Raw genomic sequence first — 26,065 nt, 5'->3', positions numbered from 1 at the left:
TGGCCGAGTGATCCATAGCTCCTTTTTCTTCTACTGCTGCGGTAAAATATGGACAGCAAGAACCGCGGGAGAAATGAGGCATGAAAATTAATCTGCTTTACAATCCTCATGAATATTTAAAAGCTGATGAATATGTAACTACATTTCTTTTCTCCTCCATTAGTGTCTGCTTTTGAGTTACTCTATAGCTCCCTTTGGTTCCTTTGGGGGCTGGTTGGCTAGACTGATTTTTAAATTGGTTTTACAGGTGCCGATAGCTCTTGGGTTCCCCCCACCCCCAATCTGGAGAAGAGGATTTGTCCCTTTAAAATTCCTCAGGAAGGCCTGGCAGAGAGAGAGACCCAGAGAACCCCCTCCCGACCTTACACTGTGGGGGCCCAGAGATAAGGGCAGAGCACACCCTTTTAAGGATAAACCACCTGCTTCTTCCTGAGCCTCAGTTTCTCCTCACTCCCCACCGTCATGGGTCTTTCAAGGCCCTAGTCCAGGGGGGCTTGAGAAACCAAGAAATTGAGCAGCAAAACGTTATTTTTTGTCTACTCAGAAGAATCCGGTATTAAGCTAACTGTTTGGTACTTTGCACAAATCTCCTGGTCCCTGGAACCAGTCATTCCATCTAGAACCACCCTGTGGAGCATCTGGGCCACCTTCTGGCCTACCCTCCCTGCCACTCCTCTTCGGCTACTCTGGGAGTCTGCTTCCCACCCATTCCAACCATCTGAACCAGGCTGGCAGGAAGGGAAGGCTGCTTACCCACCTCCCCACAGCCATCAATCACCCCAGAGCAGAGCAGAAGGAGCAGCAGGGCCTCTTCCCAGAGCAGCAAGCTTTTTCCTGGAGCCTGAGGCAGGATGCAGCACTGAACTGGCATCCTGTAGAGGGAAGGCTGAGTCCTGGCTGGGGGAAGGAAGGCACCGTGGGGCGGGGCAATGCGGTGTGGGAGCCATCCATCCTGCCAAGTTCCAGAACGCAGCCCAACCTGGGGCAGAATGTGCAGAGGGTCCTAAAGCCCTGCAGCCCTCCAGAGAATTTCAGGTTCCACAGTTAGCCCTTCGAACTCCAAGTCAGAATGGGACACAGGTAAAACTCGGGGGGCTTACCTGTCCACACCTCTCCTGTCTCTCCATCCAACCTTCATTCTACCCAAAGCTTTGCAAAGCATTCCGCACTCTATCTTACTCCTACCTTCTAACGATCCTCAGACTCTCTGTAATTTCTAGCTTATCAAATTCATGTCTGACCTTCCATCTCAATCATCAGCTCTCGGGACCCCTCACCCACCTACGTTCTCCACCCCAGGCCCATCCAAGCTAACGTGCTCACCATCCCAAACTTTTCACCCCTTCACCCCAGGCCTTCTGTTTCGCCTCTAGAGCGCGTGTCATTTGCTTCCTTCCAGATTCCACTCAGAACTGCTTCTGACAGGACACCCTCCTTGGTTGACCTCGGCCCCAAGGAAAAATCCTGTCATCTTTTCTGGGTCCCAGGTTCTCAGTGCAGAATCCACGAGGTGTTCATTGGCACCATTTTCATGTGCATGCAGCATGGGAAGGGCTGTTTGTCACTCAGTGCCTTTTATTTAAAGTGGACCGGCTCACACAGATAGCAATCAGTGTCCCAGCTTCCTCCCACAATGGCGGCATGGCTGCGGCATCGAGTCTGTGGAAATACTCAGCGGGCCTGTCTCCCGCGTTCATGCCCACCCTTCAATCGCGCCTTTAGATCAGCTTCACTCCACCTCTGGTGACTGGCCTGTCCCGCTGCGGGAACTTCCCAATGCAGGGACCCGGGACTCCTCTCCCGCCCCCTCCCTCAACTCCTGCCCTGGGGTCACCTCACACGGGAGGCTCTGGAGTGACACCAGGCTAGGGAGTGGCTGTGAGGGACATCCTGCCCAACTTGGGAGACAGAGAAGGAGCTCTGACATCCAAATCAGGAGACCAGGCTGAGGACGTGGCTCTGCCCGGTGAGCATGACCAAGCCACTCCCATTTTCATCATTCAAATGAGGATAGAAATCTGTCCTTCCATGAAAGGATTATGGTGAAATCAAATGTGAAAATGCTTTGAAAAGTAAAGAACACAATATAAATATTGGTGTCTCTGCTGTTATAATAATTATAAACAATGAAGTTATAACTGTTACCATAAATACATGAGGTTTCCCAGCACTCCCTGTGTCGAAGGAGTCCTCTTGCTGAGCACCCCCCCGGCCCCTTGCTTTCCTTCCCCTGGCCAGGGGAGGGACAGGGGTGCCCAACTGGATGAGTGCCCCTGGGGCTCTGCAGCTCATTATTCCCGAGAGGTTCCCCAAGCGGCAACGTCACCTGCAGCCCCTGGCCTCTCCGCTCTGCCTCAGCAGCAGGAACAAGAGCGTTCCTTGTCAGACAAGCCCTGCATCTCCATAGAACATGCTCCAAGCATAATTACCCATCAGAGAAGTGTGCAGGCCCCGCCCTTATCACAGAGCTGATGCCACCGCTGGACTGCTGCCGCTCCGCTAGCTGAAGGCTCAGCTGCCCTGGACCTAGGAAGCAGGAACGGTTCTCCAGCTGAGCAGGGCCAGCTCAAGCCAAGCGCTAGAGGGGTGCCCCAGGCCCCCGGCTATGAGTAGCTGGGGAGCCTCCAGCGGCCCAAGCAAATGCTGAGCCTGGCTTCTTCCCACCTTTTCACCACTCACCAGTGTTAGTCCCCGCCTGCCCATCTTGAGGGTCCCTCTGGATGGGGGATGTATCTACCCTAGGCTTCCTGGCCCCTGACAGGCCCCTTGTTGGCGTTCCCACCCTCCACGACCCCACTGCCCCCAGAGGCTGAGGTGTCCACCGCAGTGCTTGAAGATGCAGACAGGCAGTTAGAGGGGGTCCCCTTCCCCAGAGCCAGGTGCAGGGTAGGGCAAGAGAGGTGCCACTGCCTTCCTCCTCCCCGTTCCATCTCCATGCCTTCTCCGGGGAAACCACTCCCAGATAACCCTTTGGTTATGCCTACCCCACATCTCGCCAGGCAGCGGCTACGTGACTGACTTCACACTGTGAATGTCATTTCTCCCACTGTCTGGGTATTCCATCCGCAAGGGAAATGATCCAAGCCCCTGGGTCCAGCAGAGGCCTGCATCTTCCACCTACCAGTCTCTAGACAGTCTAAATGGTCTCTAGACCATTTCTAGGAGAGATGGGGAAATTGAGCCCTGAGTTGGGCACCTGACTCCTTCAATTTGTTCCTCTGAGTGGGGCCTAGGTCTGAGGGTGGGGGAGAAGCAGAGGACATTTGGAGGTCTTTGGAAGCAGTCCTCCCAGCTGCGCTGCCAGAGGCAGCAGGGACACCTGAGATGCTCACTGTTTGTCCTTCTAGGAGTCCCACCCTGTGGGAGCAGAGGCTCTGAAGGAGGCGGATTCTGCTCTTCCTCTTACTGTCTAGGACCACCCCCCATCCACCTCCTCACATCCCACCCTCTGCCGGGCTGAGCCCCAGAGCAGGGCCTGCAGGGACCATGCTGTCCTCTCTTGAGCCAGGTGTGGCTTCCTCTGAGCAGCCCCAAGCCTGTTCTGGGACCACAGCTCCCTGTCCCCAGGGATACTCTCCCTGGTGCCATCTCAGGACTTCTAGGGGATTATGTCCCAAGCCAGACCCTTCCATCCAGAGTTCTAAGACGTCCACACCATCCCTCACTCTCAACCCCACATCCTGAGTCTTATCCCAGCCCTTCCCCACTTGAACTCCACTTCTGCTGTAGTGACAGCTCTATGGGTAGGATGCACTGAGACAAATGGGGCTGTGATTAGCCAGCCATCAGTATCTCTTAAAGGCCCATTCTCTCGAGAGCTGGCAGGCCCCTCCAGTTCCCCCCGCCTCCCTGAGCCAAGCAGAGATCCCCAGGGCAGCTCTAGCCTCCCTCTTTCTCTCTCCTTTTCCCTTCCTGCTCTGGCCATATCAGCCAGATGGATTATGTCTTATTTCTCTTGGATTTGGCTGCAGGAACCAAACAGCATTTAAGGCTATTGATTGTTCAAAAGGCCAAGTGTATAATGTACCAGAAAATTAGTTTGGAATGCCCTGCAGGAGAGCAGCTCCACTCTGGCCTCAGATTTACTCTGTTCTGGTGGGCCAGGAGGGGCATGGGGTGGGGGCCAGTGTACACTTCACTCTCCCCAGGAAGTTCTAGGAAGTCAGCCTCTCCCTGGTAGCCAAGCTGGGGCCTTCTCACCAGCTAGTTTACCCAGGTGAGTTACATTATAGCAGTACCCCTCCTTCCCTTCTTCAGTTCAACCCCACCCATTCATCATTTATTCCCCCCACCCCACGTGCGTACACACACGCGTGCACATGCACACACACAAAATACACTCGTGTCACACACACCATATTTTTTTAAAATGCCTACATATATGCAGGCACACGAGACAGTTCCATGCTTACTAACAGGGGCGTGTCGCTCTCCCCTGTGTACACGTGTGACTGTCTGGGCTTCCAGATAAAAGGCTTTCCCTCTGTCTAAAGACTCTTGTGCTTAGAAGAGTACCAGACACAACAGAGGTGATCACTGACATTTACCATCTCGGAGGAATGGCTGCAGAACCATGGACAGCTCCCCGCCCCCTCCACTCCTGCCCCGCTCTGTGATCAGTTAGTTCACCTGACCAAAAACAGCTCCAGCTCGCAGCCAACTGGAGTCACTATTAAGTTGGTAATCAAGATAATAGCTTTCATTTTTGAGCACCTATTATGTACCAGTCACTAGCCAAGCTCTTTGTGTGAATCATCTTTGGTCCTCACGACCTCCCAGGATGGAGTTATTATTACTCCCACTCCACAGATGAAAAAACTGAAGCCCACAGAGGTGGTAATTCTCCAAGGTTTTCATTGAACTTGTCTAAAGTAACAAAGGCAAGGGCACCTAACTCCAGGGGCCCCTGTTAAACTGTACAATCTTCATATGACAATAACTTCACCAGACAGATTTTCCCTGAAAGCAGAAGACGAGAGACTGACCTGTATCGACCCATCACGCATTTCCCATCCCCACCACAGCCAGCCCCAGCTGGCCTGATGCAGACAGGAAGTGTGTGCTGGGCTGGCTCATCAAAAAGTGAGCAGGTATTCCTGAAGCCTGAAAATCAAGGCCAAACAGGGCCAAAGGCATGGAAATCTTGCAAAGAGGACACCTGAGAGGCTCAGAGAAGTGTCTGGAAGTGAGACAATGTCCAAGACAATGGGATGTCACAGACACACCAGTTTTAAAGAAAGGAAGATAACCAGGACATTGCCAGAAGCAACTGTCCAGCCCCTCTCCTGCCCTCCCAGAAGCCAGTGGAAATACTGAAAAAGGCAAAAGATTTAGTTCATTGAAAGGGATACTTAACAATGAGAATGATAGCTGAATTGTTCAGCTAAGGCAAAGAAACAGACTCCTGTAAAAAACAAACAAACAAACAAAAAACAAACAGGGAATTGTTTCATAAAAGGTTCAGCCAAACCTTTGTCATGGACAAAAGAGAAATCATTTCTACTTATTGTGTCTTCCAGATAAAGTCAGACTACGCGGCACCGATACCCCCACTGACCCAGGATCTGAGAACCAATGCATCTGCCAGGGGGACTCCAACTCCCCAGGCCCAAAAAGTGGCTCAAAATCATGAGGAAATGTCATGGGCCACTTGGTCTTGAGCATCAGTGTCCACTTGTCCCTCGTCCCTCTTCCCCATTGAATAGCCGCTCAAGCTTTATTTCATGCGTCAAGATTCTGAGACATTCGGGAGAAATCTTCTGCATAGCAATAAGCTGGGGCCTGTGGAACAGTGAATGTCTATACCACATTTCACTGAGCAATGTTTTAAAGGGTAGTGAGCCAAAGGAGAATCACCTATTTTGGTGCCTTACCTGATTCCTCAGACCTGAATCCACATGACTCTGGGGTATTTCCAAAGATACAGTTCACCCTGAAAAAGATGAATAGTCACCAATAGTCAAGACCATATGCCACAGGGGAGTTCCAAAGGTGCCGACAATGTGACATGATTGGTGCATATACCAAACTGTCCAAGTGGGCTACGTGAAGGAACAACACACACTTGGATGTGGAAGTTCAGACATGTGAGAGAAGAACTTTAGTCTAATTTTTTCTTGTCACATCGGCAGCAAGCCACTAGCTGTGGATCCAAGCCCTTTCTTATGTTCGCTGGTCCTTATGCTGAAACCTGAAGGAGGGAGAAGACAATGATGACTCAGTGAAGCAGGTGCATCCTACCTAGAGTCAGGACACCTGGGTTCAATTCTGACTCTACCTTTAACTACCTGTGTGGCCAAAAACCTGAAGCCCATTGAGGCTCAGTTTTTTTGTTTTTGTTGTCATGTTTTGTTTTGTTTTTCTCGTTTCCAAAATGGAACCAGTCATTGGCGGGATTGAGACTCTGGCTAAGTGAGATAGAAGACCTAGCACAGTTCTTGGCACACAGTATGCATTTAATGGTGCTTCTGTGGGGAAGGGGTCAGGCAGCCACAGGTCCTGATAAAGGCCCAGGAGTTGTCTGGAGGCCTGGAGAAAACATGGGTGAAGACAGGAGGTAGAGACACAAGAAGGGCACAAGTGGGGGGAGGTGGGACTGACCCTAAGAGTCACGCTTAACATGCAGATGTTATCTAGGGATGGGTCTTCCCACAGGGACACAGGAAGGAGACAGGGTTTCATCAGTTACTGAAATTAATCTAGCACCTGAACTCAGAAGGAGAAAGAAAGAAGGTGGTCTTAGAAAGAAACTCTTCATTATCCTAGTGAAGGGCTCAAACTGGCTCACACCGCAGCAAAAGAGGGCAGTTAGACAAGAAGAACTTCCAACTAGAGGTACAAACCCCTTACACAGGCTGCTCCCAGGGGCTCTAGAAGGCAGACAGGCAATTGTCCAGAGACAGGGGAATGGATGAAATGGACTGGGGAAGCCCTAGTTCTCCCACCTCTGAGATTCAGCCAGTTGGGGTCTCTCTTATGAGCAGCTCTCCAGCATGGGGAGGGGGCCCTGCAAAGCCCCAGGGAAGCAACAGTGTGGAAACTTAGCGGTAAGCAGCAACGCTAATGAGTGCCAAGAATAACCGTGGCTTCTTAATGGAGCCCTTAATGAAGACTCATTTTGGGCTTTATTAACGTAGAGAAAAAGCACATATTCTCTCCCCCGCTCTCAGAGAGCAGGCAGAATAAAGAGCAGCCCCAAACCCGGGCCTGAGCCCATTCCCTGGATCCTGCTGGCAGTACCATAATCGGCTCCAGGAAATGGAGTAGGAAGGGCAGCTTCAGAGCCCTGAAACCTTCCTTTGCTCTTTGGACAACCGTTTTGGATCGCTGGATCCCACATGGTCTTGGGGGCTAGATTTCCAGCTGGCCTTAGCTCTGCCATTTACAGACAAGCTGCAAACAAGAACACAAAGAAGATCCATTCCCATGGTGGTGGCAGTGATTTTAACAGGCAGATACAACCCATTAAATATTTAATTAGAATACAGTCCCACCAAAGCTCTTCTACTATGAAAGACTAAAAACCACAGCCCTCTAGGATTTATCTGAGGTCACTTATTACCAAATATAAGTGTCTACACCAAGTCTTTAGTCTCTGGTTGGCTTCAAATATAGCAAGAGGGATTCAGGTTAGACCTAGAAATTCAGAACTCTAAAACTTGCAGATGACCCTGGAGTTCATCTAGTCAAATCCCTGTTTTATGAGGAAACTGAAGCCCAGGGAAATTAGAAATTCATTAAAAGTCAGAGATAAGAAATTCATTTAAAAAATCAAACAACCAGGGGCGCCTGGGTAGCTCAGTCGGTTAAGCGTCTGCCTGCGGCTCAGGTCATGATCCCAGGGTCCTGGGATCGAGTCCCGCATTGGGCTCCCTGCTCAGCAGGGAGTCTGCTTCTCCCTCTGCCTGCGGCTCACCCTGCTTGTGCTCTCTCTGTGTCAAATGAATAAATATTTTTAAAAAAATCAAACAACCAGTTGTGTCTGAGTCATAATCCAGAACGTCCACAACAGCACTCCTCCATGACACCAGCCTTTGCTGGCCCCCTTCTCCCACGGTGATGGAACTTGGCTAATTAACCATCCCTGGGACTGGGCTGGCATGAGCAAGATGATATCAGGGGATACGTCTGGGCTGGGACCTGGAGGTGTCTCTAGTCCCCAAATTCGAGCCCAGGATGCAGCTCAGGGATTGCTTTGCTCAATCGTTCAGATGCTCAAAAGCTCTTTGTTGATTAAATAGGAGATCCCTATTTTGAAGATCACTGGACACCCTAGCCTCAAATGAGAAACCTCAGCAGAGGGTTGAAAATCATCCCTAAATAGTTCCACTGTCATCCCGGCCACACCTGCAACCGCTTCGTCGATAGTTAATGCACAGTTACCAACTTCATAAGAGGAATGCCCTGAGAGCCTATGAAGGGAGGGAGGGGGACTTTTTTCCCCAGGAGCCTGAACCCTGCAGGGTGAGGACTTCCTCTGCTTGGTGCCGGGAAAGTCAGACAGGAGGCGTCTTCGCGGGGGGGGGGCCCCAACCTGAGGGGGAGCCGGCCCACCCCCCCCCCCCACACGCAACAGTGCAGCTGCAGAGTGAGGGCGGCGTGCCCCACATCGTACTGGGTGCTGAACCCACGCTCTTTCTAACCTAATTTTCACAGCACCTTTGTAAGGTAAGTATTATTTTTGTATCTTTCAACAAAAAGGAAAATGAGACACAAGTGGAGTGAGACACAAGCGGCTTTAAGTCAATTGCGGCAAAACAAACACCACAATGTCTAGAGGACACCGAGCACTGAGACGGCCATCACAGGGAGCCAGCCATGGAAGGTCTCCCAGGAAAGGTGAGGGGTAGCTGTGAGGACCTCCTTATCAGGCAGACCTGTCAGAAAAGAAGCTGACGTTTAGTGAGCAACTGCTCTGTGTGCTGAGCTCTCTGCCACGTGGCTCACTACACAATCTCATCTGATTCTCACAACCACCTTCTGAGATCGGCATTCTGATCCTAACGAGACTCAGGTTCAGAGAGGGCAAGTGACCTTCCCAAGGTCACAAAGCTAGCAAATGACAGATTCAGGATCTGAACCTACACCTGTCTGGTTCCAGTATGAGAGGACAAAACCCCTGGCTTGACCAGCGGGGGCAGTAGCTGCTGGGGACGGGCTCAGAGGCCACTGGAGGAGATATCTCTTTCCTAGAATAGAGGAGCTTATTTCAAGAGCCTTAGTTCTGAAAATCAGGAGAAGGGACCAGGTGTGCCTTGACCCACAGGCATTTTTCAGATGTGCCGGATGTGCCCTCCTCCCCCAGGAGGGCCCATGACGATGGCAAAGAAACACTTAAGGAAGATTCCATTAACATGCAAGGGGACTGCACAGATTTTCAGCACCACTATGTCCACTTTAATCTGTTTTCGAAGAGAGGTTTATGCCCCATCTGCTCACACGGCCCACAGCACAGCACGACTCACCAGCAACTGCTTGTCGGCATCCTGGTGAGCCACACAGCTCGGCCTGCAATCAACAGCAGGGGCTTCCAAGTCAGACGGAACAAAGTTCAAGTTCTGGTTTCTCCAGCTCAAAGCCTCTGCCTCCTCATCTCTTAAGCAGAGCTAATCATGCCTGCCTCCCAGGTTTGTCATAAGCACCAGAGAACTTGTCACCAGCCTCCTTCACTGTCCCCCTCTCCAAGCCAAATTACCCCTACTCCACACAATTCACCTGCCATTTTGTCTTCAATGGGGGAGAAGACTGAGTCATTTGGGGCTCTACTCTGTGTCCAGAGCCACCCTGATTGAAAGGAGGGAAGTTGGAGAGACGTCCATCTCTGGGAAAGGCCAGAGGGAGGTGATCCCGGGAGGGCAGGGATGTAGGGAGACAGCCCAGGAGATTCCGGAAGCAGAGGGGCCCCAGGGCCCTGAAGACAAATTGGGCCAATGCCAGGAATCCGATCCCTCTGCGTCAGGGGGCCTGGGAAGAGCCTGCAGCTTCCCTGGGCACTTGGCAGGGAAACTGAGGCACTTGGGCAATAGAAGGGCCTAACCAGAGTCAGTGACAGAGGATCGCAAGGCCCAAGCTCCATCCACGCAGGCTCACAGGTGGGCCGTGAAGGGAGACCGCTGTGGTGATGCCACCAGGCCCGCCTCCTGAGCAACTCTTCCTCCTCCCCTGAACTTACTCTGGTCTGCTCAGGCCCTAGATCCGGAGCCTTCTCCCCTCAGAGCCTTTTTTCCACACCGGGGCCTTCTCAGCAAGGCCTTCTCTCTTCCTCAGCACCTCCCAAAATCCACGTCCTCCCAGGGCCATCCAGAGAGCCCCTCCTCTGTGAGCCTGGCTCCCCCCACCTCCCCTCCGATCCATCCCCCAGCCTCTGTGGAAGCCCACAAGGGCAGGGCTTTAGCCCTGCGTCCCCTGCACTCCGCAGGGAAGCCTGGCAAATAACAGGTGTTTGGGAAACACCCGTAAGGAAGTCATCCCTGAGGGAAGCCTGTTCTTTCCCCCTCCTCCCCTTCTCCCACGCCAGACACTGGGTCTGCAGGAGCCAGAAACAGAGGACGGCTGACCCAGATCAAACTTGAGGGGTGTTCTTGGCTGGTCCCAAACACTTCACTCCTCCGAGAAAAGGAAGACTTTTTTGCCCTTCACCTCTCAGTTGCAAAGCTCTTAAAGGGACCTCACCTATTCTTAGCTCCCTCCTTCTTCCTGCCAGTTCCAAGCAAGTGGCTGCCTGCTCTGGAGCTCCCTCCTCCCAGGCCTGCCTGCCCCTCCACACCTCCCCACGTCCCCTCCTCCCCTCCCACCTCAGCCCCGTAGCAGGGAATGTAATTAGGCCTTTCCCCAGGATGGCACCCCCTCCACACAGTTGGACTGCCCGTCCAATGGGGGATAATTTATGGAAATGGGTAAAGGTGTTTTAAATTATTCAATTTAAATGTAAATAGGGGAGATGGTTTCTCTGAATAAATTGTCTTATTTATGTACCGCCCGACTCCCCTCCCAGGGAAATATGGAGCAGTTTGGAGCCCTCTGGAGCCAGGGCCCTCCACTTCTCTTTAAGTAATATGGGACCAGCCCATGCCCCTGGGGGGTGGTGATTTGGACACAAAGGCCCCTGACAGCCTCTGTCCTAGCTGGGGTCACAAGACAGGCCAAGTGCTCACCACAGGCTGACCTACCCCCACCCCACCCTGGGAGAACTATGGCCAAGCCAGGCCACGGATGTGGGCAGAAAACAACTCCTCCATCTCTGTTTGCTGGGGAGTGACAATGGGTCAGGGGGCTCTAGCCCCTCCCCTTCTGCCCAAGGTCTCTTTCCATCTGAGTCCCAAGCAGTAGGGGCTTTACCTCCCTGACAAAGTCCTTCATACTCTGAGCCCTTCATGCTGAGTGACTATGGGCCATCATCTATTCTCAGAGTCTTTCTATCTGAAACAGGGTTCCCTCTGGGAGGAAGGGGGACAGGGTGGTCCCTAGGCAAAGAGCTGCCTCGAAAGGAAAGGACCTTTCTTCACACATCTTGGACACCATCCATGTGCCAACGGGAAGGCATTTGAGGGTGAGGAGGGGGGCATTCTTTGGTCCCCTTAGCGCCCCCCCCCCCCAGATACCAGCTTTGCAGTCTCTTGGATTGGGCCACCATTACACATGAGTAACCAGCAATCAGTGTAGCCATTAGAGGGTTTTCAGGGGCATTAAACATGGAACAGCTCAAAGTGGCTCACATATATGGAAATTTACTAGCTCTGGAAACCTGGAGGTAGGGCAGAATCTGGGTGTAGATCTGATGTGATCTGGAAGTCTGGTCCTGTTTCCCTGTGATTCTTTTGTTGTGTATCCATCACCCTCAGACTAGGCCACAAGATGGCTAAGGCAGTTAGGAGCCTCATATCCACCCATGACAATGTTCAGAGAAAACCAGAAGAGAGCAACTCTCAGAGACTCTTCCAGAAGTGTACAAAAGACTTTCCCGCACCCCTCAGAAAAACTCTCCTTGCACCTCGTTGGCTCATCCTGACCAACTGCCAGCAGCGACTGGGATGACTTTAGACCAACCAGGTCGTCCAGGATCTGGGGGCGGGCTTCTGGGCCAGGAACTCAGTCCTACTAACACTTCTACCCAAAGCTGGACACTTCCATTTCTACCCTCGCCTGCACACTGCGTTTGCTCCTTCCAACCCACTGTTCCCATTTCTGCCTTGGCGCCACTCTACCTTCGACCCTCTCAGCCCTAGGAAGATACCCATTCTTGGACACGGACATCCCAAAGGCTCCTGAAGAAATATGCCCGTATAAGTTATGTTGCCAACCCGAGGGTGTCCCTCATCCTGGTCAGCCCTGCGTGCCACACACCCACTCTACCCCTCTGTAGGGAGAGCCAGAGGAAATAGACAAGCTTTCTGGAATCAATTTAACGCCCTTGGGCATGATAAACAACTAAGCAGAGAGCAACACCCACTGAGGGAGCTAATGGCCTTGGGTATCTGAGTGATGCATCAACTCCCTGAAAAAGAAAGCCTGACCTCAGATGCTCTCTCCACACACACTTTTTCTCCATACATTGCCCTACTTGGAGCAGACTCACAGAAGCCCCAGCTGCACCTTCCTGGACACAGACAGGACCTGTACTTCCATTTCCCTGGGTAGCACACAGCCTCTCATCAGCCGGAGGCCTGGGGAGACCTAAGGCACACAAAGTACCTGGCCCACCACCTTAGCCAAGAGTGCTACATTACAGACGGAGCCACGCCACCAGGATGCAAACCCCAGACCCTTTCTCACTCTCTGTGTGACCTTGGGCAAGCCACCTAAATAGTATAAACCTCACAAGGGTCTTCTGAGGATTCCATGAGATACTGTTTGCAAAGGGCTTAGCACGGTGCCTGGCACAAAGTCCTTAATAATCTTAGCTATGACTGTTTTTATCCTGGGTCCCTGTCATCAGCAAGTTCTTGGTCCATCTAACCTGAATGCTATCCACACTGCCTTTGACGGCCATACCAGCTTGTTCTTCTCCCAACGGTCCTGGAACTGAGCAGTCTCCAGTGTGATGTGGTGGGAAAAGTAATAGTACTGGAAGCAGAAGAGCTACATCCAAACCTCATCTCAAGTCTATAGCCATGATCTCTTTACATCCCGTCAGCATGAGACAGATTCTAAATACGCAATGGACTAGCTGTGTGGATGAACGAAGGACGCTCTGCTTCTCTGAGCCACATGCCACAGCGGCCTTGTTTGTACGTGGGAAAGGAGCACTGTCCCCAACAAAGTCACGGCGAGGATGAAAACAAATGCAGTGACATCTGAGAGAGCGCCTGGGATGGCAGGTGGCCAAAGAGGTTAGTGGAATGGATCTGCTCAAACGCTCAGTGAGCCAGACTTAGTTCCCTGAGCATCCTCCACCTGACGACAGAGAATAACCCTGTTTCTATAACCTTCACCCCTCCGTGTCTAACCCAGCAAGTTCCGCCGTGTTTCTTCAGCCCAAGGAGCACTGATTTAATGGTGAGAAACCAACATCAGATTTTACCAGAAGTAAGTAAAACCCCTGCAGCTCTCCACAGGAAGGCCAATGTCCGGGAGAGGGCTAGTGGCTCCAGCCATTGACACGTGCACCGCGCTTTGCAGTTAACAAATGCGCTGTCAGTTAGGATCTTACCAAATACTTTCACCGACCAGTTTTGCCAAAGGGGAAACTAGTTTAGACTGGGGAACCAACTTCTCCACATTTTTAGAGAAGGATATGAACTCACTTTGTAATCAGTCTCTCTCTCCACCCCACTGGGCACTCTGCCCCCTGTCAGTCAGCATGTCCTCCCACACCAGCCTGGCAGGCCCTTTCAGATCTTCCAGCCCAAGATCTGGCGATCTCCTGGCACAGAGTAGGTTCCTGATAATTAATCATCTAATCTAATTATCAAATTTAATCCAACTACATCATTTCACCAAGGAGGAAACTGAGGCAGAAAGCGAAGAAGTGAAGAGCCCAAGGTCACCCAGCTGGATGGCGATGTGAGGGACCCACTAACAGAAGAACAGGAGCTCATCACAAAATGTCAGAACTAGAAGCAGCCCAGGAGATCACGGGGTCAAGGCCCTGCCCAGTCCTTCCCTGGTGATCAAGCCAAGTTCTCCCATTCAGACCTTGGAGGAGGGGAAACAAGAGACTTCAGAGGCTGGATATAGCAGGTTGATTGCATAATGTCCCCAAATCCTCCCCTTCCTATATCCGTGCCCCTTGACAACATGACTTTGCAGTTTTTCCCAACAAGAAGTCAAGTCTATTTCATCTCCTATTGAATGCAACTGCCTTGTGACTTGTTTGGACCAACAGAGTTCAACAGATGTAATGACATGCCAATTCCAAGGCTAGACCTCAAGAGACCTTGCGACCCTTCCACACGCTCTTAGAACCCCGCCAGCACCATGTGAGCGAGCCTGGGCTAGCCTGCTGGAGGATGAGGATATTTCGAGAAGAGCCCAGTTGTCCCACTTGAGGCCTCCCTAAACCCGCCTAGGGCCAGATGACTCCCAGACATGAGAGCCCAGAGATCAACAGAGGTGCCTCCTCAACCCATGGTCAACCACAAGTACACAAGTGACCCCAGCCAAGACTGGAAGAACCACCCAGATAACCCACAGACTCATTAGAAACCATAAATCTAATTGTTTCAAGTCACTGAATTTTGGGGCAGTTATAAAACACTAGCCAACAAATACACTGAGCCTTCAGAAGAGACAAGTCATAGCTGAAGGCAGAAGTTGGGGTTTGTGCTCCAACGGGCCCTTGAAGGGGTAGGGCCCTTTCTGTAAAGAGCCTGACGGAGCTTCTGCCTCCTCTGTCTAGCCCCAGGACCTGTGAGGTCAGTTCTAGCTTGAGTCTTACCCCGCCCACCCATCTTGGCATCTGCAAACCCCCCGACTCTGTGGCAGTATCCAGGAGGGGTAAGGACCCCAGTGCTCTGACCAAGGAGGGCTGCCATGAGACCTGAGGCTGTCCATAGCCCCAGGAGGAGCTCACCTCAGAGACAAAACCCTGACAAAGCCCCCGGGGTGGGATCTCAATGCTAGAGAAGCACAGGGGGCCAGGCCTCCCCCCGCCCCCAACCCAGGGGGAGCAATCAGCCCCAGAGGAGCTGAGAAGGCCGCTTGACATTTGATGGGAGTCATTATCAGACACTTATTCCTAATCAGGGCTCAAGTACCTCTAAGGGCCCCTCTGTTGCCTTCTAATTCCAGGGAGCATTCATGCGAGGTGGGGAAGGGGCACCCAACCCACCCAGATCTGGGCAAAGGCCCTCATGACCCATCCCTCTGACTCTAGCCCCCTCTTCTCCTCCTGAGGCCCCCAGAAGCAAGCTACAGCAAACCAGAGTGTGGAGAGTGAGGACTCCAGAGCGGGGACTCCTGGGTCCTTGGAAAGCCTGGGGCACAGGGAGGCTCAAAGGGATGTGTGCAGGAAGGCCAGCTCAGAACTCAGATTCCTGTGGGGCTCAAGAACAGCTCTGTCCCCAAAGCTCAGGCCCCAGGGCTCCTGAGTCCCTGTCCCGGGCAGCCACCTCCTCCTCCAGACACATACAAAAACTCCCTCTCTTTAACCAGATGGCCCCGCTGCGATCTTCGGAGAGTCATGGCTCAGGAATGTGAAGGCCTTTTAAGGCTCTCCCCACTCAGAGGAAGACCCTGGGCAAGCCACCTAACCTCTCCTGTTCTGAACAAAGGACGAGGATCCTGCAGGAGGCTCTCGTAGGAATCCTATTCTTTAATGTATGGGAAAGCACTGATAAACCGTAAAATAAGGGCTGGGTCCAGTTGTCCCCAGCTGGATCCTCATCACAAATATAAGCAAGCTCAGATGAGCCAGATGCAGGCACAGGATGGTAAGGGTGCATGCGCGTGAACATCATGTACGGGCGTGCACGTGTGCCTCTGTGTGTGTGTGTGTGTGTGTGTGTGTGTGTGTGTGTGTGTGTATAGCTGTCTCCCTGCGTGCTACAGCACTTCAATACCAATATTTCACGGTTTGGGATGATCTGTGTGTTCTCACCATCTATGTCTCTATTCAGGCAGTGAATCAGCTGTATTGATGTGTTACAGTCAGACTGCAGAGGCATTTTCCAGTTAAAAAAGAAAGGTAGTAAAAGCCTCGTAGTGGGTTTGACAGACACACACACACTGCACCCCTCTGCTCTCAAGGAACTTAAGGACTCAAATAACTAAATATAAAAAATAAGAGAAAGAGGGGGCTGGAGAGTCATGAAATGATGAGTGCTGAGAGCGGTCAATCCAAAAGGCTTCCTGGAGGAAGAGGTAAAGTCTGAGCTGGATTTTGGTAGAAAGGCTGGGCGTGCAGGCGGCAGGGAAAACGGCTTTGGGAAGAGGACAGAAATGGATCAGTTTTATGCATTCTTGTTGTCAAATGACAATAGCCACACTTGATCCTTGGAGAGCAGTTGACGATTTTCAAGGCTTGTCCACACGTATTTCCTCATTTGGTTTCATTACAATCCTCTGTACTAGACAAGTCAGTTTTTATTATCTCCATTTTACAGATGAGGGAACTGAGGCTCAGAGAAGTGATTTTCCCAGTATCTCCAAGCTCACTGACAGCAGAGCTAATGGAAGCGCCCAGGGCTCCTGACTCTTACCTAGCCCAGTGCCTTTCCATGGTCTCTCTCCAATCCTACCCCGCCACTGTGTCTGCCTCTGTCTGTAAGCTTCTCGGGGGCAGGTACCGGGTCTGGGTAATGGACTCTGGCCAGTGCTTGGGAGATCAGTCTAGGAGAAGAAGTGGCATCTCTAGGGTCAGACAGAAACGAGGCCCTACCCATTTACCTTGACTTTGCCTGTTAGTCCTCTCTGCACCTCCGTTTCCACGTACCTAGAATGGACTATTACAAAGACGAGAAGAGGGAATGTCTTGGAAGAATTTAGCACAGTTTCTGGCACATAGTATTTGCTCAGTTAACTGCAGGCACCATCATTAAGCTCTTGCTAATCAGAAGACTTTCTTCATGGCCATTGTGTACCAGTTTCTTCCTTCCAGGATAAATGGGTCATTTAACACCTACACTGTGACTATTCATTACTGTCCCGGGAGATGGTTCTCAGCAAGCACAAGCAACATGCTTCTCCCTTCAGCCAGCTGGCCCACGTGTCTGGCCTGGACCCCACGGCCCAGAGGGGCCCTGGGAGCCCTTCTGCGCCAGTCGGCATCAGGCCTGACCCCTCAGCCACCTGTTGAAATACATTTCAGTTGCCAAAGCTCTCATTTCTATTAAAAGTCCATTTGCCAAGAAAGTGGAAAGGTAATTATGAATCCCAGTCTTAAATCACTCTGCCGCTGAATTATTAAAGGGAAGAATTAAAAATAATCAGGCTTTTTCATTACATTTCATAGCAGGGAAATTAAAGGTGTAAGAATGTATTTTTTTCTCGAATTTAAGTATTCATTTTAGAGATTTATAGGGGAGTTGAAATGATTCCCTGCATGCCCGGTTCTCCCTTTTATGAAAGGGGGAGAGGGGAAAAAAAACCTTGTAAAATTAAGAGGGAGATAGAGCGAAGAAGGGATTTAACATAAAGAAGTACAACTGAGTGTTTTGCATTTTAATACATTTTTTTCTGCACAATTACACCACTGAGTGATATGGCAGAGAGAGATTAGACTGCTGCTAATTTCAGATAGTGGTTGCAGAAATGGCAAGAGGGGGTCTCACTAGTTGTCAGGTCAGGAAAAGCATGCTGGGGCATCCGAGCTGGCTCCCCAGATCTCCTGGCACTGGGAGGCAGGGCCTGTTTCAGCACCAAGCTCCTGGCACCCTCTTTTCTTCGGGGGAGAACAGGATGAGGGTCCCTGCTCATTTCACAGAGCCAAAATCCAAGGCACTAAGAAAGGGAAAAGCAGCCACCAGGAGCCTAGGACCAAAATGGGAGGGACACGGAAGAGAACTTCCCAACTAGTTTTCAGGTCTGGAAGAAGGTGGAAGAGAGAGAGATGGGGGGTGACTTTCCACCTACCCCCCCCCCATTTCCTCCCAAGGTGGACTGTGAGAAACAGAACTGTCCAGAGTTACAGGAGACAGACAGGAGGATTCTGGAAGGCCTTGCCCTCAGAACTGAATCCTGAGAGCTCCTGATGGCTGAGGACAAGGATTGATGAAGTCCCTTGCCTTCCCCAGCCCCAGCCAGTGGGGCGGGGTGGGGGGGCATGCAGACCAGACTTCCCAGAGTCAGGAGACTAGCAAGTATGAACTCCTCCTATCCAGGGACCAGGTGCAGAAGGGAGAGACAATCACAGCAGACCTGGAGGGGATTCTTCCAGGGAGGCTTCCGGGAGGAAGGGAGCGGGGAGGGAGGACAGACAGAGGCACCAGGGCACAGAGCACACCCGTTCTTCCTGTTCTGCTGCAGCTAGAGACCACCACGCTCTCTCCCTGCTGGGGGCAGTTTGAGGACAGAACAAGAATCAGATGCCATCAACACACAGGCAGCTCTGGCAGCAGCTGGGAGGTCCCAAATCAGACCCAGGGGAGGTCGCTAAGAGCGGGCGGGTCCCATCCAGATGTGCTCCAGCAGCTGGCCTGCCTCTCCTTGGGGACGCCAAGCTGGAACACCTCTGTCGGCGTCCCCTCCACCTACACAGGCAGTGACTGGACCGGGGGGGGGGGGTTCCCTTGATAGAGCACGCAGCTGCCCGCCCCCTCCCCGGAGATGGTAATGAATTGCAGGGAAACGCGCTGAGAGGTGTCAGAACAATTTCTATTAAACATAATTTCCTAATGAAAAGGTTACGAGGGAGCCGGTAGAGCTAATCAGGATTGAATGCTCACTCCAACCCGCTCTGAGGGAGGGGGCTCGAGGCCTGGTCCCTGGTTCCACCTGGTCTGGGCTGGAGGGAAGGTCCATGGGGCTGGGGAAGGCCCTGCACTGCTTTCCACGCATCCATCTCAAGGTCTCGCACGTGCCTATTATTAAGAGCTCGCGGGGTGCCAGGCACCTTGTTAAATGTTTTCCACGTCTCATAGCCTCACAACATCCCTGCAAAATGGCAGTTATGTCCCCATTTTCAAGTGGAGACCCTGAAAGGTCACGGGGCTTGCCCCAGGTCCCATCTCCAGCGACTGGGAAGCCAAGGCGAGATTCTAGCCCAGACCTGTCTGATGCGAAGCCGTACTGCAATGCCATCATTGCTCCCCACCCCCCAGGGCCTGTCCTGCTCCATGCCTGCATAGTCCTTTGGAAGGGCAAGTGGAGCCCTAGAAAGGGGGCAGGGCAGGGCAGAAGTGCAGCAGAATCTGCCTGAGTCCTGCCCAGGTAACCACCCTCCACCCAGTCTCTTACTGATGATTTGGAGTTCTGTGAGGAAAGAAACCGAGGTCATTTTCCAAATGGTTCTGTCTCCTCAGAGACTAGCACGGCACCCTGCTGAGCCAGGAGGGGGGCACGCTTGTCAATGCAGCCAACTCAGGGGTGCTGAGAGCCCTTTGAGTCTTTACCTTGAGAACAGGAGGCACTGACCCCATGCAAACTGGCCCCCCACCTCTGGTCCCAGAGAGTGTCCCCAAACAAAGCTTGTCTCTGAGCAGAGACCCCACCCCTTTACTCTCCCCTCATCCTGGATCTCAGATGCTAAATTGCTACATCACGGCCGTGCTGAGGGTGGGGCCAATGTGGCCAAAACCGAGAAAAAGGAAAGGGCTTTTTCAGAATGTTCACAGATTCTCCCTAAGCCCTCAATTATAAACTCTTTAAAAATGGCCTTGGCCTTTACTGGTGGAGGTTGGGGACGGGGAATGGATCAGGAAAGGAAGTGGATCCGAGACCAAATGGTAATGAGCCCTATTCCCTTGTAATTCAGAGGCTCCTGATACCACCAAAGCCCAGTTGGGAGCAGTTCCGGGAACACTGAGGCTTTGCTCTACCAGAAGCTTCTGCAGCTGTTGAGACACCTTTTTGGAGGGGGGAGGAATGTTCCAGATGTGCCCCTTAGGGACAGAGGCAGGCCCTTAACGTCCTCCAGGAAGCTCACCACCACCCCTATATCCTGTGGGAGAAGGGGGCTGAGCTGTGGGAGGGGCCCAGATCACAGAATCTCCTCCCCTCCTCCCATCTGTGCCCACCCAGCACCTCCCCTGCTCCTCCCCATCCACTGTGTCTCCACCCCGGGGAAGGAGCCCCAGGTTCTGCACCCCGCCCCCAGCAGGGTGCATCTCCCCACCACTCATTACGATGAAGCTGTCCCCGACTGTCAGTGCCTGCCTTCCTGGGACCTTCAAAGCCAGGGACAGCATGAAATACGCAGCCGCCTTCCCAGCTCCCACTCCCCGCCCAGCCCCCTCCCTCTAATTGCTCCGTGCAGATTAAACTTGGATGTCACAGCTCTGGCTGAGGACATCCAACACTTAACATTCTCCAGAAACACCAGAGGCTGCTTCTGCCTCTAGGCAAGAGGAGCTCAGCCCCTGGGTGTCGGAGGTGAGGCTCCTCCAAGCCCCCACGCCACCCCCACACACACACCCCTTAGACAAGGCTCCCTGGAAGGCCAGCAAGGTTTTCGCGGGAAACAGCAGTGGTTTTCCAAGTGTGGTCCTTGGACCAGCAGCATCAGCATCACCCGAGAACTTGTTAGAAATACAAATTCACAGATCCTATACCAGGTTTACTGAATCAGAAATTGGGGGCAGGGCCCAGCACTTTGGAGTTTAGCAAACCCACAGGACAATTCTGATTCAGGGTTAGGTTTGAGGGCAGCTGAACTAAAGACCTGCTCAACCAGCATCCAGTCAACCTGATGGAGAGAGCTCCCTGGGCCCCCAGGGCTATGCTAAGGCTGGCAGGGAAGAAAGATACCACCTCGCCTGCACTGGGCTGGCTGTCCATGTCCGATAGGAGAGGCAATAATCAAGGACCACTGCAAGACCAGCCTGAGGATCCTGGAAGGTACAGAGGGGGTTAGCTGGGTGCTATAGGGAATGAAGTTTCTACGGACGAGAGCAATTAAACTAAATGGGGGCCAAAAAAGTAAAAAAAAAAAAAATAATACATTGAGACCAAATGCAAATCAAAATCACAATGAGATATCACCTCACACCTATTAGGATGGCTACTATTTTAAAAACAAAACAAAAAATAAACCAGAGAATAACAAGTGTTGGTAAGGATGTGGGGAAATTGGAACCCTGTACCCTGCTGGTTGGAATGTAAAATGGTGCAACCACTATAGAAAACAATAGGAAGTTCCCCTAAAAACTACAAATAGAGCTACCACATCAGCCAGCAATCTCACTTCTGGGTATGCATCCAAAAGAAAGCAGAGCCTCGAAGGGATATTTGCCCATCCATGTTCACATCAGCACTATTCACAACAGCCAAGGTGTGGAAGCAATCCAAATACCCACTGATGGATAAACAGGTAAATAAAATGGGGTATGTCATACAATGGAGTATTATTCAGCCTTAAATAGGAAGGAAATCTGACACATGCTACAAGATACATGAACTTGGAAGACATGCCAAGTGAAATAAACTAGTCACAAAAGGACAAAAACTGTCTGACTCCACTTACATGAGGTACTTAGAGCAGTCCAACTCCCAGAGAAGTCTGGGATGGTGGAATGGTGGGGGAGAAGGAATGGGGAGTTGTTGTTTAATGGGTATGGAATTTCAGTTTGGGAAGATGAAAAAATCCTGAAGATCTCTTGCACAGTAATGTAATTATAATTAACACTATTGGACCATAGACTTAAAATGTCTAAGATGGCATTTTTGTATAATGTGTGTTTTACCATAATTTTTAAAAATTTTTAAATAATAATTGGAGCCAAAATGTGGACAGGAAAGGGGATGGTAACTCCAGCAAGCCTCATGGGTGCATGCATCCATTTGCCAACACATCCTCTACCCCACTGGGAAAGGAGCAGAGCAGGCATGACCATCCCATTTTATGGGGAGATGAGCCAGAGAGGAAGGGTGCTCCGCCAAGGTCTCAACACAGTGAGTGGAGAGCTGGGGCTGGGGCTCAGCGCCTGACCTCATGCTGATAAAGAACCCTCATGGCAAAGAGCCTTCGGAGCCCTGGAAGCTGCAGGCCTGCACTGTGGCAGATTCTCAAGGAGCTGAGAGTGCTGTGGGGGGAAGGGGTCCTGGGGTTGGCCTGGAGGGGTGAGACTATGGGGTACATCCTGGTAATGTACTGCTCCAAAAAATCATTAACAGCTTTCCCTTCATTTTCAGCAATGTCCCAGTTTGGAAGACAGATAACATTCACCCCGACTATAAGTGACTAGAAAGCCAAGGAGCAGAGAGTTGAGTGGAATTTGAAAGGAAAGAGGAAGCAGCCCAGCTTCTTGGGGAGAAGAGCCCTTACAAGGATCTCAGAAGGTCCCTCTGACTGTGAGCAGTAGACCTGATGGAGGAAGGAGGGAGGGCACAGAGGCTGTGGTCTGGGGCATGAGAAGAGTGGAGGGTCAGTAGAGGGACACATGGGCCTTCCTGTGGACCCCCAGGAACATCACATACCTTCGCCCAGCTGCCATTCTCCCCCATCGTCCTTCTCCATCTCACGCCCTGGGCTCTCCACATGGAACACAAGAGCAGGACCCTCGGTGGGAATTGGCCATGGGTTCTCTTCCCCCTCTGAGGTCCCCAGTGCCAGGCTTTGGGCCGAGGCAAAGTCCAGACCAGCTCATACTTGCCACCACATTGCACTGGCCAGTCTCAGCCTGGGCCAGCCCCTCTCCTTCAACGCTCCCCTCTGTCCCCAGCTCACCCCTCCTGACACTAGAAAAGCCCCATGCCCTCACCCCTGCAGCTGTTCCCCCAAAACCTTCTCTTCTAGGACCCTCCCCTTCCTAACTTCCGCAGCTTCACAGGCACACAGCCTCAGCACACCTCAGCATTTAACGTACAAACCAGCCACCTGCTTTGCCTCTGTGAGAGTTTCCTCCTCCATGGGGAGTACTCCACTCTCCTCTTCCTCCCCCACACAGCATGCACAATGGACCAGAGTCAGAGACACACGGCAGGTGGAGAGCAATGGGCAGGAGCCATGGCCCACCTCCATCCTTTGCCTTTGCAAAGTGATAACGTTGTCTTCTCCAAACCTCCCCACTTGGAGGAATGTTGTCAATGCTGACTTCGACATGAGTTTGTCGATCCCTGGCAGTGAGGGAGGTTGGGGCACATGGCCAAGTTCTAGTGCCTGCCACAGATTCTCAGCCATGTTTATAAGGAGATATAGGAGAGGAGGGAAGGAAGAGCCAATCTGCACAACCCCAAATTTTAAGGGTTCAGCTTCAGTCTGAGATGATGGTGAGGGGTGAAGTGAAATGCCAGGGTTGAGGTTACACCTGAAGATAGTGTTTAAGTTAAGATTCATCTTAGGGTAGGGATAAGGTTGGGCTGAACCTCAGATTTGTATCGGGTTCCAGTGTGAGTTCTGGTTAAAACTCTGGTTAAGAGGAGCTCTAGGGTACAGGCTGTGACTGGGGACTAGGTTATTGTTAGCACTAAGGCTTGAGCTAAAATTCATCTTAGAGTTAGATATGTCTGAGGGTTCTGGGATTTGCCGCAGAGGATCAGTGCTATGGGCTTGGGCAGGAGATCTGCAGGTGACAAGCCTGGCAGACAACCGGCCGGACAGTGCCAGATGGGATCTGAGGCCAGCACCGTGGACAGCTCCAAGGAAAGTGCCTTGGTAAGCAAAGAAGCACCTGAGGTGTTCCTAGCTGCCTTCCCACACCATCCCTCCAATGACATCACGACTCTGAGCTATTCACCCAAGACTGACCTCTGAGAAGACCAAGGTAGCACCATATCCTCTAGAGAGTTTAGGTCTCCCATCTTAGGGTCTCTCCCTTTCCTTCAGAATCATTAGAACCCTACATCCCCTGGGCCTGGAATCTAGATTCTAATTGAGAAATCTCTGGTTTGGGCCTTTACAAGATGATCATTTTCCTAAAAATCAAAGTTTTTCAAATTCAACTCTTGATGGCCAGATTCACTCTACTCTGTTTGACGTAACTCATTCCTCTGATCACTCTTCCCCATAGGGAAATCAGAGAGATTCCCCAAGTCTTTTCCTCCGATCTCTCTCATTTTCCCCTCATCTCCTGAGCCCTGAGGGGTAGGATGGGACCCAGGTGAGGTCCTCAGGTGGGTGCACAGTGGAGAGCACACCGAGGCAGGCAGTGTGCAAGGGTTCGGATTTCTACCCAACCCTGGCCAGACTGAGAGCTGCTCTTCCCCTCTACAGCCCCGGACGTGGGAAGAGTCCCCAGAGAAGACTTTAGAGGTCTTCGGCCTCAGACTGCCAATCCAGCCCCAGAGAGTAGGGGGAAGGTCACCGACATGAACTGAACACCTATTATGTGCCAGACTTTGCCTACATTATCTCACTGAATCATCAAAGCAACCCACTGTGCTGGTTGGTAGGCGTGACCATCCCATTTCTAAAGACGAAGAGACTGAGGCTCACTAGCAAATAGCAAATCTGGGATTTGAACCCAGGTCTGTCGGGCCCTCGGTCTGTTGGCCCAAAGCTCATCCTTTTTCCACACCATGAACTCTGGTTGTTAAAGAGACCTTAAAATCAACCTGGCAGGAACTCTTTGCCTTCTTGTCAGATGACCTCATAGAGTCACTAAATCTGGCCTGGGTGTGGCCTATCCATGTGTCCTGGATGTCCTAAGGCTGGGAAGAAGGGCCTCTCCTCCGCCTCTGATGATCCCCTTCTAGGGCCCAGAAGCTTCTGTGAGCTGCCTCCTAGTGGGCAGTAGGTTCACACGATGGTCCAGCAGTTAAGCAGTGTGGTTTCTTCTGAGCCCTTCCCCCCACCGCCCTAACAGGGCATCTCCAGGGACAGGTGTCCATGTGCTATGGATACAGCCCTGAATGACCCCCCCTAGGGAGGAGAGGTGGAAACATCCCTGAGCCCCTGAAAGGAGCCCTGGGGAACTAGCCAACCCATCCTTTGGAGGTCACTGGGGCTGGGGGCAAAGGTGACCCCCGAGAGCAAGAAGGCACTAGTCTAGGAAGGCTCTAGGGGAGCAGCAAGTGGAGCCTGGCTTCCCTCCTGTCCCTCTGTAGTAATTAACAGGTCTTTGTTCCTGTCCCTGATCTCGTCTGACAGAGCCTTAATCATGCTCTTCCCTGCAATGAGCAGCCTTCTCATTAGGGCCTTAAGAACCTCTATTATAAACATGTAAATGGAACTCAACGAGGAGGGAAATATTTGACTGTTCCAATTTCCTTTGTGCCGCTGCCAGCTTTGGGCTGCACACGCCTGTGATTTCACTGCTCAGCAGCCCAGCGCCAGCACGCTGCCCTACCGCCCTGTCACACAGCTCCATTTTCTCCTATCGGAATTTAATTACCTTCTCTGGCAAATGTTTGGAGAACCTCTCTCCATCAGTTGATTCTGAAGTCCAGTTTTTATTCCAAGATACTTAATGGCACTTGGGCTGATGGCTGCCTGGGAGCAGGTGGACCCGGGGCCCAGGGAACACTTTAACAACAGGGTTGGGAAGGGTCATTGGAATTATTCCCCTGCCTCTGAAGCAGGTCAGTATTTCAGCCAGAGAAGCATATTCCTGAGACTCCTGCTGGCCTGGACTGGAAGTTCTTCTTGATGTCTGCCTGATGCTGGATGAGCCTTTTTTTTTTCCCCCCCATTTTATTCCTTGATGCAAGAGGAAAAGCGCTATTAGGAAGAAAGCCCATCCACTGCCTAAGAAAGAAGCTGATGATATGATCAGCATCTCCTCCCACAGCCATGATGGCACTTCCTTGTCATGGGCCAAATGGAGACTCGCTCCCTGGGGGCCCAGGGCAGCTGCGTGTGAAGGACTCCCCAGAATGCTGAGTCTTTCCTGCAGAAGAAGTCTTCACGTGCCTGAGTCCTCCTCAATGCTAGAGATGCCAGAGATGCTTGTCCCCACTTGCCTTCTTTCTGAAGCCCTTGTCAAGTGTAAACTTCCATTCTATTCATTCTTCAAAACCCAGAACCCTTCTCCTCCGTGAAGCTGTCCCATACCGTTAAGCCATAGCCATCCCTCCCACCACCAACTTCAGAACA

General features: G+C 51.8%; 1 long non-coding RNA gene across 2 annotated transcripts in view; it reads right to left on the bottom strand.

Moving 5' to 3' along the window:
• Positions 1-26,065, bottom strand: part of LOC141374543 (uncharacterized) — a 176,768-nt gene that overhangs the window by 35,342 nt on the left and 115,361 nt on the right. For both annotated transcript variants that reach the window (XR_012381526.1, XR_012381525.1), the window contains exon 4: positions 5,874-5,932. This is a non-coding gene — a long non-coding RNA (uncharacterized lncRNA). The remainder of the gene's footprint in view (positions 1-5,873; positions 5,933-26,065) is intronic.

Source organism: Callorhinus ursinus, unplaced genomic scaffold (assembly GCF_003265705.2).
Source record: "Callorhinus ursinus isolate GAN/ISIS: 27379988/994484 unplaced genomic scaffold, GSC_fseal_2.0 scaffold19, whole genome shotgun sequence".
NCBI classification, from domain to species: domain Eukaryota; kingdom Metazoa; phylum Chordata; class Mammalia; order Carnivora; family Otariidae; genus Callorhinus; species Callorhinus ursinus.
This window is presented reverse-complemented; position numbering and strand designations above follow the sequence as displayed.